Raw genomic sequence first — 13,281 nt, 5'->3', positions numbered from 1 at the left:
TCTTTCTTGTTACTTTCCAACATCCCATTGAGGTGATTATTATAACTGACTTCACCATTTCCTAATTGCTAGGCCATTAGGTTGTTTCTGATATTTAGCTTTTTTATCAAAAATGCTGCAGTGAAATGCTTCTACAGGCTCAGAAAAAAAGCAAGTTGCAGCTTGCCTGTTTGAGGTAAATGAAAACAGCTCAAAGGGGGCCTAATTTCAAAGATCCCAATGGATCTTCTGGAAAGCATTTTCCTACAGGCTACTCAGAACAGACTGTGTTTATAATTTGTCCTGTTTGTGGTTTACTGGCTAACAAAACTTGGTTGGCAAACTCCTGCTTTTCAGAGCCAGTGAACTCAAACAAGATGAGCTGTATTTTGCTATTTCAGCTTAGCCCCTGGGGGCTACCGGAGATGTTCTCTTGTCTTTTATTATTCTTCATTCCTTGCTTTATCAGCCACTACTGTGACAAAAACTGTCTTTGCTGAGGCAGCCTTTAACCACAGGGGTGACTGCAGGCCATGGGTTACCATCTGAGCATCCTGCACTCAACAAGAGTCAAAGCAACTAGAAAGGAAGTGGTGATTTCCTGGAAGTAACTGGATGAAACAGGTAAGAGAACAACTATTTGTTTTCTTTATGTACTGGTTCCTAGGGTATACATTTTACCATCTTTTCTAAACTGCTGCAAATGAACACACTGTCTCACGGTCTTTGTATTATAAATAACACCAGAGTTTTATATTCCTGGAGATACTGTTCCTAAACTAAGAGGAAAAATTTCAGGAGGTGAAACCTTAAGTGTACATCATGGGGCTTTAAACAGTCTCCCTAAGTATGGGAGTAGCTTAGCTTTCAATCGGCTTAGCACTTTTCCTTCTCCTTAAATTTAATTCTTACTAATGGGGTCAACACTGCTACCTAAATAAATGCTTTGTCCTGTGCTCTAATAACTAAATCATCACCTTTAGAAAACATGCAGAAGGAAAGGCCAGAGAGAGTGCAGACACCATCTGCCAGAGACTTTGGGGGAAAACCCAGTTTGTGATCTGTGATGTCCAAGTTCAGATGCCAGACGTCCTGCGTGTCAATGACAGTGAATCTGCTTTGCATCAAATTCTGAAGACAGCTGGTGATTACCAAACTTCTGAATCAGGCAAACTGTTCATCAATTCTGAGACTGTTCATTCTTTCAATTCCATTTATCAGCAGGTCTATGATTAGCTTGTCAAAGAGTTCTCCTTTAAACAACAAAGATTTACTGTATAGCACAGGGAACTATATTCAATATCTTGTACTAAACTATAATGGAAAAGAACTGAAAAAAAAAAAGATCTGAACCACTTTGCTGTACACCTTAAACTAACACAATATTGTAAATCAACTATACTTCAATTTAAAAAAAAAGAGTTCGCCTTTAGAATTTAACTTTCTGGCATTAAGGAAATAATTATTCACTTATTCCCTATGAAAGAAAAGGGACAAAATGAAAGAAGGTAGAAAACTGTCAGTTAATAATCTATCCTATTAGTAATAAGAACATTTTAAAAATGGTTTGTAATATTTATCATCATCATCATCAACATAATAGCCATTTATAATAGTCTTTTTATTCACAAGGCAATTTTACATATTTCATATTATCTGAAGCTCCCATTAAGAATCTGAGAAGGTAAGATAGATACGTGTCATCCCCAACAGGTACACAGAATATTCTGGTTGAATCAGTTGAAATTCTGCGGCTCACTAATCAGAAGTTAGTTTCCGGTTTCTCCAAAACAAGCCTCTAAGTTTCAGTGGGTAAGGAATATAAAGGATAAAACTGAGTCAGAATTGCTTTCTCCTGATCTTTCTCACTTTCAGCACTTTCCCTTGCCAAGGCAATCGATAAACTCTTCATGAGTCACACTCCTTCACCCCCGACCTGCCTGAGCCTGGAGAGTAGTATTGAAAAGAAAGCAGCTGAGAAAGTACCTGTAGAAGAGGTGTAGACCCACTACTCCTGCATCTACAAGGGGCTCTCAAGCCCCCAAATCCTCACCAACAAAAACAAGGAGGTAAGGCAGAGGAAACTCAGACAATACATGTAGCTAGGTGCCTTGCCAAGAAGGTAAAAACTTGGCAACTTTTCAGTAGTGAAATCTATGCTCTGAATTTCTCCACTGAAAGCTGATAAAGTAAAATAAGTTCTAGAAAACCTGTGCTAATCAACACAGAGGATTACCCAGGAATTTACTGGCATCAGAGATAATGCCTTACAATTACAGTATAAGATGACTTCCTATTAGGAGATGAAGCAGAATTAAGGGAAACATGATCCAGCATTGGTTTTTAAACACAGGAAGGGCGTTCATGTGGAATGGGGAGTGAACAGATTCTGTGAAGCTCCAAAGGGCAGACCAGGGAAAAAATACAAGCCAAAAAAAAAAGTGTCAAATCCCTCCTTTAATAATGTTCTAAGAATCAGATTATATCGGACTTCCCTTGCAGTCCAATGGTTAAGACTCCGTGCTTCCAATGCAGGGGGGCATGGGTTCGATCCCTGGTCAGGGAACTAAGATCCCACATGTTGCGTGGTGCAGCCAAAAAATAAATTAAATAAAATAAAAGAATCAGATGATTAAGAAGATGGTGGGAAGAGTAACACAAGATGTTTCCTTATCATTAAACTCATCAAATTAATGAAAGAAACATCAGCACTAGGATTAATACAAGCAGGCTGGTGAAGATCAGCAAAGTTCTTTGAAGCAACAGCATCTCTGTATAAAACAGACAAATATACAGATAGAAAGAGCACTAATGAGAGATCCCATTTCTAGGCATGGCCAGAAGCATTACAAATATGCAAAAAGACTTACAATGTGACAGAGAATATCTTTAAATACAATAATAAAACTGTACTGGGAGAGATAATGGGAGATACGAATAATTGGGGAGGGAAACCTTGTATAACCTGGAAAGACGATAGGTATTAAAGATAACAATATATTAGGTTAACAAAGAAACAAAATGAATGAAAACTCAACAGAATGCTTTAAAGTACTTAACAAAATCCATTTGCAAAAAATAAACAGGCAAAAATATGCAAGGATATTTGGGGAATGAGAAGAAAAGACAATGGTAGATTCTCACATTCATTATAAAGCAAAAATCATCTAAAATATATAAACTAAAATTGTAACAGGGAAGAACCAAATCTGACTACATGTTGGATCTGTTTCTTTTACTTTAACTTGCTTTCCGCTGCTTTTGTTCACTAAAAGGATACTGTCTGTACATAATGGCCTGCCTGGGGAACCCTGACCCTCTGCTTGAATGTTAAACCAAAGTGCCTTTGTTCAGGGAAATATCCGGACCCTGTCCACCTGTGGATGGCTACAAGAAAGAAGAAATTCACACATCCCCTCCAGGAGCCTGGCCATTTCAGGAGATATTTGCAAAACTTATGGCCTTTTTACTTTAGTTCCTCATCTCCTCCCCATCTCTGTGCTATAAAAGTAACTGGCATCCAAACCCTGATAAAATGGCTATTTTGAGACTTTAGTCGGCCATTTCTCGGTCTGCCCGCTTTCCAAATGAAGTTGTATTCCTTGCTTCAGCACCTTGTCTCCGATTTATTGGCTTGTCTTGCCGGGAACGAGAAGAGTGAGCTTGGACTCGGTAACAAATTGACTTTTTATTAGGACTTACTCTGTAACAAACTAGGAGTAACAAAACAAAGGGATGGGAATTACTTTTTAAGAGATGCCATTATGATAACTATATATTCCTAACTAGAAGGAAAATCTACTTGAATGTTCAAAAGACAAACAAAAACCAAATGGGAATAGTTATAAAAAAGAAAGAGAAGGAGGGAAAATACAATATTAGTTTCAAACGCAGGGACAAAAATAATTTGGGTCAATTAAGGAATTAGATATTATCAAAGACTAATGCAGTGGGAAAGTAGCTGAACATCTATTGACATTATACAATATTAGGAGGAGCCTCACAAAGACCACTGCAGCCTAGAAGGACTAATGCATCCTAGAATAGGGGCTAGAAGAAACCAGAGGCATGTCATGATGAGACTGAAAGCAAAAAGAGGAAGGATTGCCAAGATGTGCCTCTTTACAGGGACTTTCTTTTAACAACCCTTACAGAACTAATTTATAACTTCCATTTCCAGGCTAAATGAAGCATATGTATGTATAACAACAACAAAACTTTTTAAAATTAACACATAGCTAAGCTCCTATGCAGAAGCAATGCAAAATCTGTCTAGAAGGACAGTCCTCAACACAGAGCACATAGAACTCCACCAGAAAAACAATCCCCACCGAAGATGAACCACCCTAAAAACAAAAGTAATACAAGCTAGGGAGCAAACCAGTACAAAGGAGAGGGGGCGGACGTAAAAAACTGGAGCAAGAAAAAGAAGAAGTACACCTAAGAGGCACTACAGAATAAGTATGTTTGAAGTGGTGAAACACATTAAGGTGAAGAGAGGAGACAAAAATCATAATAAAGTAACAGTACAGTAAGATATTTATTTATTTGCTTGTTTATTTATTTATGGCTGTGTTGGGTCTTCCTTGCTGCACGTGGGCTTTTCTCTAGTTGCAGCGAGCAAGGGCTACTCTTTGTTGCAGTGCGCCGGCTTCTCATTGCGGTGGCTGCTCTTGGTGCAGAGCACGGGCTCTAGGCATGCAGGCTTCAGTAGTTGTGGCACGCGGGCTTCAGTAGTTGTGGCTTGCAAGCTCTAGAGCACAGGCTCAGCAGTTGTGGCTCACGGGCCTAGCCGCTCCACGGCATGTGGGATCTTCCCGGACCAGGGCTCGAACCCGTGTCCCCTGCATTGGCAGGCGGTCCTTAACCACTGCGCCACCAGGGAAGCCCTAGTAAGATTTTTTTTACGGGCATAGTTTAAAAGATCCAAATCAGAAGTTGTGTAGTTAGAAATAAAGCCACCGGATTTTAAAATTCAATGAACTTGAAAAAAAAATTCAATGAACTGAAATGAAAGCTATATTGTGTGAGGAAGTAATCCAAAATGCAATTCAAAGAAATGAAAAATTGAAAATACAAAGGCAAGAATAAGAGTCCTGAAGTAAAAACTGGTCCAATATACATCTTCTGATGACTCCAAAAGGAAAGAATAAAAAGAACTGGGAAGAGACAAAATGTAAAGAGATAATGGCCAAGAAGTTTCTAGAACCAATGAGAGACAAAAATCTTTGTATCCAGGAAGTACAAGAAGTACTGAGCAGGTTAAAGTAATTCTATTCCTATTCTCACTGAAATGAAACTGCAGAATTCCAAAGACAAAGATTACATTTTATAAAGAACCAGAGAAAAGAGACAGATTATCTTAACAGGGGCAAGAATTAGACTGACAACATGATTTATTAGCAAAAAATAGGTGCCAGAAGATAATAGAAATAGCATCTTCAAAAGTCCTGAAGGACAAAAACTGCCAACCTAGAACTTTATACTCACTAAACTGTCATTCAAGAGTAACAATAAAATAAGGGGTTTTTTGGTTTTTTTGTTTTTTTACATAAACACAGAGTATACCTACCTATAGATCCTTACTAAAAGAGCTATGAAAGGAAAACTGCACAGATGGACAGAAGAAGCATCAGTAAGGTAGAAACTGACTAACAGTGTTGGAAATAATAATAAAAATGTTATCCAAAAAAAAAATGCTAAACAATAGTGAAGTGAAAGATGAGGGGCAGATTAAAGTATATTAAGGTCTTATGTAGTTCTAGAGAAGAATGGAAACATTAACTTCAGTTTTTTTTTTAAAGAAAATATGCATTTAAAAAATAAAACATCCCTGCTCTATAGAAGCTCATAGGATACAGTAATGGGATAAGGGACATTGTGGAGGCACAGCCACAAGCTAGACTACCATCAAAGCAAGAGGAACTGAGGACTCGAGGGAAGACTTCAGAAACGTTACATGTAAGCTCTATCCTGAGGGATGAGTGGTTGCTTCTCAAAAAAAGAAAGGCATTCTAGGCTGTAGGGACTGACTACACAGAGAAAGCGTGGGATCCTGCAAGGGATGGCATATTTTGAGTGGTTCCATATGGCTAGAATGTAGAATATGTGCAGGAAATGATGTGATAAGAAGATGGAAACGTAAACCAAGAAGAAGTAGTAAATACTGTCCAGGTCACACTAAGAGGTCGGCACTTCATCTAGTAGGCAGTGGGGAGTCAGTGCAGATTAAACAAATTTTTTTTTGTTATTGTGATAAAATACATATAACATAAAATCTGCCACTTTAACCATGTTTAAGTGTATAATTCAGTGGCATTCAGTACATTCATTCTTGCGCAACCATCACCACCACTGTTTATCTCCAGAACTTTTCATCATTCCAAACTGAAACTCTGTACCCATTGAACCCTAACATTACCTGCTCTGGCAGTTCCTGGTAATCACTATTCTACTTTCTATCTTTATGAATTTGACTATTCTAGATGCTTCATATAAGTGGAGTCATACAATACTGTCCTTTTGTATTTGGCTTATGTCACTTAGCATACCATCTTCAAGATTCATCCATGTTGTAGCATGTGTTACAATGTCCTTTCTTCTCCAGACTGAATAATATTCCATTGTATGTAAGGACCACATTTTGTTTATCCATGCATCCACGGATGGACATGACATTGAAGATTTTGAAGCAGAGGTGTGACATGGTCATATATCTGCTTTAGAGAGTAACCCTCGGAGGGACTGAAGGATGGAACTTGTGAACCAAGAGAGGTTCTTGTTTCAAGAAAGTGAGAATGGTCAACTGGGTGGAAGAGGTCTAGTAAAAGGAGGTCAGAAAACGTTTCTCCAGATTTGGGGAGGAGCAGTTGCTGCACAGGAGTAGTTAGGAAAGCCTGATATAAATGAGTGAAGACTGGTTAGCTGTTAGTAGCATGCTCCTAAACACATATGTGTCTGGAAGGAAGCTTTTCCCACACAACAATAAAGTGTTGAGCATTTGGCACATAGAATTTGAATGTCTTGAAGCTTTAAGACAAGGAGGCTGAAGATACTAAATTAATAAGATATTTCAACCTCCTGATAAGTACAAATATACTGAAAGAGATGGTAAAGCCAATAATTTTATTGAAGATAAGTCATCTTAAGAGATTCTTTTGGGGCTTCCCTGGTGGCGCAGTGGTTGAGAGTCCGCCTGCCGATGCAGGGGACATGGGTTCGTGCCCCAGTCCGGGAAGATCCCACGTGCCGCGGAGCGGCTAGGCCTGTGAGCCATGGCCGCTGAGTCTGCGCGTCCGGAGCCTGTGCTCCACAACGGGAGAGGCCACAACAGTGAGAGGCCCGCGTAGCGCAAAAAAAAAAAAAGAGATTCTTTTGAAAACATTTTGAAGACAGGCAACTATGTTATATTGACCAGAAGACATCCTATACTTCATTTTAATGAGGAGGATAGAAAAAAATATGGTAAGATATGATGACAATCACAATGTTAGAATAACAGGATTGTTATCCCAGAGAGGAAAAAGCCCTACTTCCCCACCACCACATGAAAAAACATTCTACACACTGTAACATTTAAAATTTGCTGGTGGCAGGACTTCCCTGGTGGCGCAGTGGTTAAGAATCTGCCTGCCAATGCAGGGGACACAGGTTTGAGCCCTGGTCCAAGAAGATCCCACACGCCGTGGAGCAACTAAGCCTGTGCGCCACAACTACTGAGCCTGTGCTCTAGAGCCCACGAGCCACAACTACTAAAGCCCGTGTGCCTAGAGCCTGTGCTCCGCAACAAGAGAAGCCACCGCAATGAGAAGCCCACGCACCACAACGAAGAGTAGCCCCCGCTCGCTGCAACTAGAGAAAGACCACGCACAGCAACAAAGACTCAAGACAGCCAAAAATAAATAAATAAATTTATATTTTTTTAAAAAAGTAGTAAGATTTGTACGTGGCAACACTGGAGTTAATTTGCCCTCGATACTTAATAATTCTGGTGTTTTACATTACAGCATGCAATAAAACCAACTTTGAAAATTCATTTTGAGGTCGGAGTTATCCTGTTACTCTAGCTACACTGCTTAAACAGATGTTTACGAGAATCCCTTGCTTATTTGAACTTAAGGAAAAGAATGCACAGCAGGCTGGACATAGTAACACTTTCCAACAGGTAACATATTCTACCAAGGTTATTTGGAAGGGATTAGAGTTAAAACTCCAATACCGTGTCTTTATCTACTTGTGTGTCATTTAAGAAGACTTACTTTGAAATTCAAACACCTCTAGTTAAAAGACTCTGTCAAATGATGCAAAAATAGATGTTATTTTGGTCCAACCATATTTACTGCTTAATAGAAATAAATAAGAAAGTTTCTCACTATGGAATTCACATAAATAGTATCTAAAAATACAGATTTTAAAAAACAAATAAAACAATAACCCAGCAATTATCCCAGGCCTACTAAAGCAAAGCTCCTTCCTTAGGGTATCAAATATAATTACCTGGAATTGACGTGCCTCTAAGATTGTAATTATTATATTTATTATTGTTGTTGCAAAGATGCTGCAAGGAAAAATTTATGCATTTTATGATGATTTGACATTATAAACCAGAACAAGTTTTGGTCACATCAAAATAATTGTATTTTTAGTGAGAAATTATTTTGAAGACATGGAAAATATTTCCTGAAAAGAAAACTTATGTCAAGAATAACAGTAATGGGACTTCTCTGGTGGCACAGTGGTTAAGAATCCGCCTGCCAATTCAGAGGACACGGGTTCCATCCCTGGTCCGGGAAGATCCCACATGCTGTGGAGCAACTAAGCCCATGTACCACAACTACCGAGCCTGCGCTCTAGAGCCCACGAGACACAACTACTGAGCCCGCGTGCCACAACTACTGAAGTGCACGCGCCTAGAGCCCGTGCTCCTCAATAAGAGAAGCCACTGCAATGAGAAGCCTGCCCACGGGAAAGAAGAGTAGCCCCTGCAGCAATGAGGACCAAATGCAGCCAATAAATAAATAAATTTATTTAAAAAAAGAATAACAATAAGAACTAACTTTTATTGAAGTTAGTTGCATACCAGAAAATGAGCAAAGAGCTCTTATACATATTGTTTTATTTAGTTCTTATAGGAATTTCATTAAGTTGGTCCTATTATTATCCCTATTTTACAGATGAAAAAACTGAGGCTAAGAGGAATTAAGGAATTTGCCAAATGTGACACAGCCATTAAGTGGCAGAGCCATGACCAAACCCAGGCCATCTGACCTGGCAATCTATTAATACATCACGGCCCCAGAAACAGTCATGCCTGGTCCTACAGATTTATTTAAAGAGAATGCTGCTTATCCGTTTGGCTAGAAAAAAAATTAAGTCAAGAAAATTTAACAGCAAATCCATTCTTGTACATTAATAAATTACTGAAGCTCTCTTTTGACTATTTTTAATACATAAAGAGTTTGGCTGAATTATTTTTGTTATTCTGAAGGGAAATTAATTCCCTGACTTGGCATTTTATATGGCAAAGGTGTGATGAATCTTTCTGTCACCTGTGGTTCTAAGAAGTCTTGATATATAATTATATTTTTCTTTTTCAAATTACAGAGGAATTCAGCTTTCTGTATGACGCCTAAGTCTACAGCTGAACTGATATTTCCAGATTTCCTCATCTGTACAAAAATTTATGTAAAATGATAAGCACAAAATAAAATTTTACATTTGGCCTAATCTCGGGAGTCTCAATGATTGTGGTCTTCTTATAATAAACAATTTGAAACATATGGACATTGAACATGCATTTCAGGACTAAAGAAATAAACACTAACAAAAATTCTTGTTCTTTTTGGGGGGGTTGTCTAAAATTTACTTTTTCTATTATTATCATCAAAAATATCATTCAATTTTTCTATTTAAGCACTGGAAAAACCACTAACATTTAACCCACAAACAAAAATGTTTAGATGAGAAATCTAACAATAAAAATGGATATGAGTGGGTATATCATATTCTTTTCTCTCTCCATATACTTAAGAGAATGAATGATTGAAAGAATGACTTTCATAATCTTAGGTTTATGCTCTTGATTAATAATATCGTGATTCATATCCATTCTGTGGAGGAAGTTCAAAGGGAAAGAGAAAAAAAGCCATTCAAAGGTTTCAAGCTTCAGATTATGGTAAGATACAGAGACAAAATGAATTTAGCAAATAATAGCAAAGATCACATATATATTACCAAACGAAGTTTAAAGAAAACCGATTCTTCAGGTCTAAGAAATGCAATTCATGAGATTGGGAAAAGATGCAAATTTCCTCGACTCCACCCTACTAAGAAACAATCAATCGGTGCAGCCATCAAGAAAAGCCCTTTCCTAGATGTTCAGAAGAACCTTAAGAAAGTCACCTCCTAACTCAGGGCCTCTTGATTTTATTTTCCTTTGGCATAACCTGCCTACTTGCTGCCCTCCCTTCCCATCAATCGCCAGACGGGCTGGGAAGTGGGATACTGCATCGAGGCGCTGCTGGCCTCACTAAAGCTAGCCCTATTCGGTGCAGCTGGCTAGGAGCATCACCTGCCGTCCCACCTGCTCCTCTTCTTCGTCTCCCGGCCCTACACACACACACACACTTTTACACACTGGCACGCGCATCTGTTGTCAGGGAAGAGGTACCGCCCCATCCAAGCCAAACCCTCGCTTTCTCTTCCCCAGGATATAGCCCCCGAGGAGAGACTCTTGCCCAAACCGGAGACATGATGAGGCTACTGCTGCACTCTTACCTCCAGTAGTGACAGAGATCCTGCCACCGCTCCTCTGCGCCAGGCCAGCCAGGCCCGCCGGGGTCAGCCCCGGTCTAGTCAGGATGCAACCAGGAGGGCACCCCCGCCCGCCCCCGCATCAGCTTCTGCTAGAGCTGGGAAAGCGCGCGCCCGTGATTCAGCGCCTTTCCGCTGCGCCGTTACCACGGCGACGCGCGCGCACGCGCACACGCGCCCCCAGGAATGGGCGAGCAGCAGTCCTTCTTGCCTAACTCCCGACTCCCAGCTCGGGCTCTAAAGATGGGTACCCAGGCGACGGACTCCCACCCCGCAGGCGACCAAGCAGAAGGCTTTCGGGCAGCAGGGCGGCCTGCATGCCCCACCTCCTTTCCTTCACCAACACTTTGACGGACACCGTGGTCCTAAACAGCCTGGGAGATGAGTGCCTCTTCCAAATGCCGCGGGCCAGGGTGGCGAGCACACTACTTGGGTCAAAAACCCTTTGCAAATGTCTCCCCCGAAGCAAATTCACCCCACACGGACAAGTCCCACTCCTCCAGCGGTAGCCTCTTTAGGCCCTCCTATGTTTTGAGCACGTGTTGCTTTCTGAATGAGGATGGAAACAGGTGTTAGGAGGGGCCCAGATCAACCCCACGCTTTATAGGTTAACCAGGTGCCCAAAGTATTTAGATTACATTTGCATCTATGGGAAGGTGATCATCTGAACAATAGAAAACTCATGTGGAAGACTCTTCCTTGTATTTATACTGTTTTCTGGTAAGAAAGATTCATGCATCTAGGTATGGTAACATAGGGCACAAAAGGAAGCCAGGGCATTCCTGAAGCATTCCTTGCACATCCCCATGACTACAGTACAGTGCTTAGACCTGATGAACAAGCCCCTACTAGGCTACTCCCTGGCTATGGCTGGGCCTCGGATGAGTTACTTGCTAAACCTGTTTTGTCAGTTATAAAATAGAGGTGGTAATAGCATTCCTTTAGGATGATTAAAAGAAAATGCACTTTTAAAGAATAAAAACTGGGCTTCCCTGGTGGCGCAGTGGTTGAGAGTCTGCCTGCCGATGCAGGGGACACGGGTTCGGTGCCCCGGTCTGGGAAGATCCCACATGCCGCGGAGCAACTAAGCCCGTGAGCCATGGCCGCTGAGCCTGCGCGTCCGGAGCCTGTGCTCCGCAACGGGAGAGGCCACAACAGTGAGAGGCCTGCGTACCCGGGGGAAAAAAAAGAATAAAAACTGCTTGGGACTGAAAGAGTCAACATCAGTTTAGACTAAAAAGAAAAAGGCAACTCTGCCAATTATCGTTAACAGGAAATATTTCCCCCAAAGTCGTGCAGCAGCTGTAAAACGACATAACAACCCCCTCTTTGAATGACTACTGCTTTCCTACCACAGACGCCCCCTTTGCTTTGCTATTTTCATCCGTAACTTGTGACACCCCACTGCTGAATTCTCCTTGCCTCATGACAGCACCCAGTCCGTAGTTAGTCCCTGCTTCTCCTAACCTGCCTCTGAAAGAGTAAGCAACAGTACCAATCTGATTCCAAGACCCTCCTTCAAAGGGAGCCCAAACCTTACAAGACACTTCCATCCTTTCTCTTCTCACAGTGGCACTCCGCTGTACCCCCAGAGTGACCTTTCTCACCACATCAATAAATCTGATGTACTCAGACAACAAGCCCGTTCCCAGGAGTCTTTAAATAAAAATTAAGTCATTAATACATGGGCTTAAAGTCTACATATATACATACTTACATATATATAAGCTTAGCCTAGACTTCTAAACTCAGAGCCATTACAATGAATATCTATTTTGATACATATAATACATATAATATCTATTTTGGTACTGACTTATGAAAATGTTAGTCTGCCTCCCTAGGACACAAATGTGAGGGCACCGTCTCATTTCATTTCAGCATTTATTGAGTTCCTGCTACATGCCAGACACTATAGTAAATACTAAGGATAAAATGATGTGTTTTTAGTACAGCTTTTCTGACTTCGTCTGCTTTTTATATGTTGTTGGTTGGGACATTTGTTGTTACTAAACTGCACAATAAAAGACAAGGAACTACCTTGTTTTGAAGGTGGGAGAAATAGGCCTAGCAAGATTCAAGTACGTTCCGTATCAGCGGCAAAGATGGTGCTTAGCATACTGATATATAACATTGAGTTGGAATTTCACCAAGAAGGGGGGTAAGGTACACAAAGCTACTATACTGAGAAAACTTGAGATTCAAAGTAAAAAGTTCAAGATACTGCATATTAGTAGTTTCTTAATTCTCGCATTATTTGAGAACTATTGCCCATCTAAAGCAGACCAAAAGTACTTTTGTTCCTATTCACTTCACTTATAACTTGTTTCTTAGATTTTGTCACTGTAAGGAGTAAATGGGAAGGTATTTCACTTGGATGCTGAGTCATAAAAAGAAAATGATAATCCTTCCAGTTTTTTGTTTTGTTTTGTTTTGTTTTTTGCGGTACACGGGCCTCTCACTGTTGTGGCCTCTCCCGTTGCGGAGAAC

The 13,281-nt window shown here is 40.4% G+C and overlaps 1 protein-coding gene across 1 annotated transcript in view; it reads right to left on the bottom strand.

Annotated features, from left to right (window-relative positions):
* The window catches only part of KIAA0319, a 71,268-nt gene extending 60,429 nt beyond the window's left edge, over positions 1-10,839 (bottom strand). Inside the window, exon 1 of the mRNA XM_082637887.1 lies at positions 10,756-10,839. The gene's annotated coding sequence lies outside the window, so the exon portion shown is untranslated. The remainder of the gene's footprint in view (positions 1-10,755) is intronic.
* Positions 10,840-13,281: the final 2,442 nt, after the last annotated feature.

This window comes from Mesoplodon mirus (assembly GCF_964341445.2).
Source record: "Mesoplodon mirus genome assembly, chromosome: 12".
Lineage (NCBI taxonomy): Eukaryota > Metazoa > Chordata > Mammalia > Artiodactyla > Ziphiidae > Mesoplodon > Mesoplodon mirus.
This window is presented reverse-complemented; position numbering and strand designations above follow the sequence as displayed.